Consider the following 6,316-nt stretch of genomic DNA (forward strand, 5'->3'; position numbering starts at 1 on the left):
ACAGACCTGTTAGCGGTGCGCACTGGGAGAGGCACCGCTGCTGCCTGATTTCTCTTTTCCATTCCACACACAGAGCGCTCCCCGTCCCTTATTAAACAGAGGGAAATTGAAGAACAAATTGGAATATGTAAAATGCTCGTTACTTGCATTTTCCACTTGGCTGGTGTTTCCCAATAGGCTGTTTGTGGGGTGGCCGTTATTGTTATTCACCAAGATAGCTACTATTAGTTTTGTTACTCCCTTATTGAACACAAAGGTACCAACTTTCCCTCTTACCTTGATGAAACAGGATGCAATTGCTTTCCTGGTGAACAGCTCCCAAGCCAGTGCCATATTGGCTTGACCAGTGCGACAGCTTCTTGGTGAGCTTGGCGAGGGATACATGTGGAACCATCACTTCTGCTTTAGAATGATCTATTTTACACCGAGGCATTAGACACAGCCATAAAGAAACCCAGCACTTAATTGCAGAGAAAAACCCAGGGATGGGAATACAAAATCAAGCTCAGGTTTTATTTGCTTGCAGAAAGCAGAAGAGATGGGTCACTGTCAGTGATTGCCTGTGGAGTAACGAAGATCCATTCCCTGAGAAGCCTGCCCAGAATTTACACCAAGCCCTCTAAGTACGTACTCAAACAGGACTTCCATCACGTCAAACTTGTCAAAAGCGGGTAATGCAGATGAAACACTTTAAAAGAATCTCATTTTCAGGACAAGCTGATCACTCTTTCCTTGAAATTAAAGCCCTTGTAGAAGATCTTAATTTAAGCAGTCAAAGATTAAGCTGCCCAGCATGATTGCCTGCTTTTGCTGCTGAATTTACTGGCATTTAGCAAGCAGCATAAGGCTGCTAATGGCGTGTCACCGTGCTTCTGAGAGCCAGTGGGCTGGAAAATATCAATTGGAGGACAGAAAGCAGACCACCTCCTGCAAAAAACAGAGGCATGTCCAGCTTTGCCGAGGCCAAGAGTGGTGCTGTTGTTGTTTCATGGTCTGGATGCTGACACTGATGAGGAAGAAATCAGTTGGGAAACAATCATTATACAACTAGAGGAAATAAGGCTTGAAGATGTTCCCCCTTGAAGAGGGGTCATCTGCTGTCAGGGTGGACTTAATGCCCCTATGAATTGATCTTCACCTCTAGAGAAGGACCTTGGTCCTTAGAGGTAGCAGAGTCCCTGCATGACCTTGGCATAGCCTAACAGCTCTTGGTCCTGCTCCCTGGCATTTCATGCGCCCAGCCTAGAAGGCAAATTGAGGATGCTGGCTCCTAAACAGCTGTTTGGGGGAACCTGAGCGATGGCCCCGCTGGAGGAGGGCTGGTTTGCTTTCAGAAGGGTTTAATACAAGTACAGACTGAGAGTGGGGGGAGAAGGTGTCAAAGGGGCAAACAGAGGGATAAAATGAGGAATCAGATGAAGAAACCCAGTGAACAAAACCTATTTCCTTGAGGTATTTGGGTTCCCAGTCAGCTCCAGTATCAGCGAGCAGCAGGGAGCCTTCCTTATATATTATTTATTTCGGCTTAAAAAGAACCGTTCCCTTGTTTGACAGCTTCTGCTGGGATTTTTGTGCCATTTTCTTTTCTTTCCTTGTATTTTTATTACCTTTTTTTCTGTCTTATCTTAACAGGGCCACTCGGCCTCCATTTGCTTTTATAGACATGACTTCAAGGCATGACCTCAGCGGTAGCACTTGTCAGTTGGGAGCTCAGATGGCCTCGGGCTGGAAGCAGGCTCTGCCTTGCTCCTGCTTCCCCTCCTTGCCCCAGCTCTGATCTGCCCAGTGCTTTGTATCATAGCCTCGACGTCGAGGGATACTTTGTGCTGCTGATTGGTAAGAGGTAGAGTTGAGCATGTTGCTTGCTGTCCCTGGAGGATAACTTTTCATTATTGATGTGGAAAGTGGGGAATAAAAGAGGCTATTACACTTTTTATCTTCAGGGAACATTTTTCCTTGTACTCTCCATCCCCTCCCTTCAGATATGAAAGCACTTCAATTCAGAGAATCATTCGGAGTACAATGAAGTCAGTTCTGAGAGCAGCAGGCACATTTATTTACAGTGCAGGTGACTTGTAACATGTCTCTACCATGTATGCTTTTATTATTCCCTGACAATCCCTGAGACAGGATGTCTTGTTCCTGGAGTGCCACAGCTGTGCTGCTTTTTACAGTCATTAAACCTGGCTTTGAAATCATAAGAAAAAATCCAGTTCCTCCCGTTCAAATAGGCCTGAAGGTACGGCGCATAAAGGAAGTGAAACAGCGTTCCTTGGACTGAACCACAAGCTAGAGGAAGATCAAAGGACAGTGGGTGAAGAAAACGTCCCCTTTAAGGGTATCAGAAGTGGTTTCTGCTTGGTGCCACGCGAGGAGAGAGCATCATCCCACACTCTGCAGATGGGAAAGCCCATGGACATCTGCGCACCGCTGGCATGCAGCGGTGCTCGTGTTTGCCAGCTAGCCAGCCAAGTGGAAAATGGGTATTTGTAGGTACAAGCCCTTTGATTTTCCACTAGGAAAAGAACACGGGCAGGCAGAGATGGGAACGTAAATCAGAGCTCACTGATACGGATCCAAGAAAGCTTCCGGATCAATATTCAAACGAGTGAGCTAGTAAAAGAAAACCACACTCCCTCTCTATCCATCAGCTCTGCACGTGGCTGCTTATCTCATCTATCTGCTACCTCATCTATCTGCTACCTCATCTCTCTGCTATCTCCTCCCAGGCTTCTCTTTCCAAATCTGCAGCACCATCTAACCCTCAGATAATTTTTCTGTGTTCCAGTCTCACTTCTACAAGGAAAGAATCAGGGCATTTGGCACCCGATAGCGAGACCTCCTTTCACTATTTACTCATGTACAGGAGGCGTGGGAATGAAATGAGGATAAGAGATGCTGACACCGTGTTTCATCCTGCACAGGCAGCACTGCTGCTGGTGGAGTTGATTGCAATCCACTGGGAAAGACTTGGTAGCTCCAGGTAAGCAACTGCTGTCATTTTGCTCTTTGATTTTAGCATTGCTGAAGTCAGAGGAAGAAACATTTGGATGCTATTGAGAGGGTCAATACATTGTTAAATGTCAGCGTTGGTTGGAACAACTAAGCCTTTTGGGTATGCCCACCTTTGGTGTCATAGCTGCTGTCCCTTCCCTACGGTGGGGTGTTGCTGCCTGTAGTGATACAACAACAGAAGGAAATGCTTGAAAAGTGACTCAAAAAAGGGAGGGTTACATGAACCTAGCAGGCAGCTCTCATTTTACACAGTTTGCCTCTGCCCACTGGGCCAGGGATTTGTAGCTGAAATGCCATCTGTACTTTGTAGGCTCTTATCTCTCTGGTGTGCTGAGATAGCACCTGATTACCATAGTATCGGAGCATCTAGCTCTCTGTGATGTATTCATCCTCATAGCAAGCCTGGGGATAGGTAAGTGCTATTATCTTCCTTGTACAGATGGGGAATGCTTCACTGCGGCCCAGACCTCCACTTCGGGGTGCAGTGATACAGAGGGCAATAGTTATTTACGAAAAATGGAGTAGTTTGGAGTGGTATGGGCATGAAATTCATCTCGCTGGGTCAGAAGTCCACCCTAGAGCTGTCTCCATAGGAGGTAGCTCTCAGTGGGGAGGTTGAGATGAGCTCTTAGGCAGAAGTTCTTCACTATGAGGGTGCTGAGGCGCTGGCACAGGGTGCCCAGAGAAGCTGTGGCTGCCCCATCCCTGGCAGTGTTCAAGGCCAGGTTGGACAGGGCTCCCCATGCACTCCTATTTCTAGAGGTCCCTCCTCATGCCCTGCTGTTCCCTTCTTCGTGCAGGCACTATCTCAAACCAGGGCTAGTGAAGGCCAGGTAGATGAGTGTGGGTAGGAGTTGGATTCTTGTCTATAGACGTGCACTGTGTACCAATACAGGAACTTTGACGTCGTTCAGGCGAGCATGCCCAGGCAGCAAACTCCACATTGATGTGCAAACAAGGAGACAGCCACATGAAGTGGAGGGAGCAGATGCTAATGAATGTTCTTTAGGCTTTAGGAAAAGATATTGCCCAATGCTGTGGAAAATTAAAACTTGTTTCTAATGTGTTTAGGAAATTCAATGCTAAAACTCAAAGATGAATGGGACGAGAGTTCAATCTGAGCCGACCCGGTTTTGTTGGAATGTCATTTGCTATGGTGTTTGCTCCCTTGCAGAAACCAGGAGACAACCTAATTACTTCTTGCACTCTGCACATAAATTATTGCTCCCAAACATTTAAAGGAGACAGGAAGGGATGCTGGGAAAGGTGCTAAAGGAACCGTTCTTCATCCACAGCGGGCTTGTGCATGATCAGAAATTGAAGGACTGGTGCTGTAATGGCACCAGTGATTGTCAGGAGGCCTCTCAGTGCATCCCAGCTTGTTGAGGTCACTCCTGCAAGATGGGGTGGCAATAGGATGACTGGGATTAAATTCACTTTGGAATGGAAAGATCTTGACTCAAGAGGATCTGAAGTGTAGAGGGGTTGGCTGGCCTTAGGGTTCCTTGAGATGGACCCGACCTCCAGCTTTTCACTTAACATATTGCCCCCACTGAACACACATACACAAAGATCCTCTTCTGCATTAAACTGAATGATCACATCCAGCTACCTGAAAAGCTGCCTTGCAAAAAATCCCTTGGCGAGCATAAAATGAAACCAGAGGACCCCTTCTCGCCTTCATTCTTAGAGGAAGAGATTCAGAAACAACATGATTTATGGGAATTCCTAAGAAGAAGATGAGAGTTTGAGCTTCATCTTCCTTAAATAGCCCTCTGTGAGGCTTACAAAAGCTTTTCCCACATGCTGAGCTTTCAGAGCCATGGGACAGGTTCCCCCCCAAGGCACTGATCTTGCACAGCTCAGTAAAATGCAGAGGGTGGCTAAATCTGAGCTCCAAATCGCATCACTGACACGGATGCACCGCGTCCAAAACAGCGTGTCCAGCACCGACCCACCACATCTGTCACACTGACCTTCACCCACCAGGTCACTTGTCAGCAGCTCCACATTCCCGGCTGGAGGATGGAAATGAGCCTGTTTGAGCCGACGGGAGCTCAGCAGAAACTCATCAGCAGAGGAGCAAAGTTTACAGCTCAGATGAAAGGCTTCAAAACTTGTCTCGGGGAGGTTGGGGGCCCTTCGTGCCCTGTTGATGGAATTCCATCACCTTGTAACTGTGACAGGTTATAATCAACCTGCCCGATTTGAATCTTGTCCATAGCTAGGAGTTTTAATTTGATATTCACCATTTGCTCCATCTGCATCATGAATGTGCCCTGCTAAAAGGAAAGCCTCCCTGACCTGCTTCCTCCAGGCAACGGGCTAACTTCCTCATGCAGCCAGCCAGCGATTGAGGTGTTTCAATGCTGCTACCCAAGAGACAGATGTTAAGGGCAAGTGGTTCATCAGAAAGGGTTTTTTACTCTTTGTTGGACTACCTAAGAGGAAAAGGCATTAAATAGCCAGGCTAATCACCTGTGTGACAGCACTCCACATTGTGAGTTTCATTTGGCTCCTGATGGAGATATTATCACTGTAGGACCTAAAAAAGGGTCAGTTGTGCTCTGTAAGCAGATCTGTGTCCTGAGAGATCCTTCAGCTGGAGCACAAAGGCCTCCAGCAAAAGAAGTAAGACTATTCAACCAGGAGGTGTGCTTCAAACACTTCATCAGGGTCACTGGGCAAAGGTAAGCCTTCTGTCTGGAAGCGAATTGTGTGAAACGAAGGTGTCACTCTTCTTGTTACCACTTCTCACCCCTGATTGCATGGCAAAAGGGACAGGAAAGCCTCAACACTCCATCATTGTAAGTGAAACATCTTATTCTGGTCAAAAGCCATTTTAGCACTAATAATTGCTTGCTTCTGTATGACTTTTTGGGAAGGGGGACACTTTAGGCCATGCTTGTGGGTTCTCCTCCACAATCATCATACATATTTTTAAGTAGCTACATGAGTCCAGGTCTACCGCATGAAAAGGCCAGTTGAATTTAGTAGTGCTTTGGTGCTATTTGTCTCCATTTAGACAGAGATCTCTGACCCCATTGAGGTGCAAGAGCAATAGGGAGGGCTTGGGAATGAAAGGAGCAACCACGGTCCAGCAGCCCGTGAGCTGGTGCTGGTTTGCTTTGTGCCCGTCGCTCGTGGTGTCCTGCTGAAAAGTGCCAGCTCTCTGGGATGCAGCTTTGCAGGTGATGGTCTGGAACTGTCTATCATCATTAGAGCACTTTGTTTTCAAAACCCAGCCTGACAGAAGTGTTTGGTTCTTGGGGGGGGGGTGTGAGGAGATGATCTAAGAGGA

At 47.1% G+C, this 6,316-nt stretch overlaps 1 long non-coding RNA gene across 1 annotated transcript; it reads left to right on the forward strand.

Annotated features, from left to right (window-relative positions):
- The first annotated feature begins 1,635 nt into the window (after nucleotides 1-1,635).
- On the forward strand, nucleotides 1,636-5,988 carry LOC133267461 (uncharacterized). Its single transcript, XR_009742768.1, has 3 exons — nucleotides 1,636-1,836; nucleotides 2,789-3,427; nucleotides 4,190-5,988. It is a non-coding gene; the product is annotated as an uncharacterized LOC133267461 (long non-coding RNA).
- Nucleotides 5,989-6,316: the final 328 nt, after the last annotated feature.

This window comes from Pezoporus flaviventris, unplaced genomic scaffold (genome assembly GCF_033815535.1).
Source record: "Pezoporus flaviventris isolate CSIRO_AGI_PZ_B2104156 unplaced genomic scaffold, CSIRO_AGI_Pfla_v1 ptg000008l, whole genome shotgun sequence".
Classification (NCBI taxonomy): domain Eukaryota; kingdom Metazoa; phylum Chordata; class Aves; order Psittaciformes; family Psittacidae; genus Pezoporus; species Pezoporus flaviventris.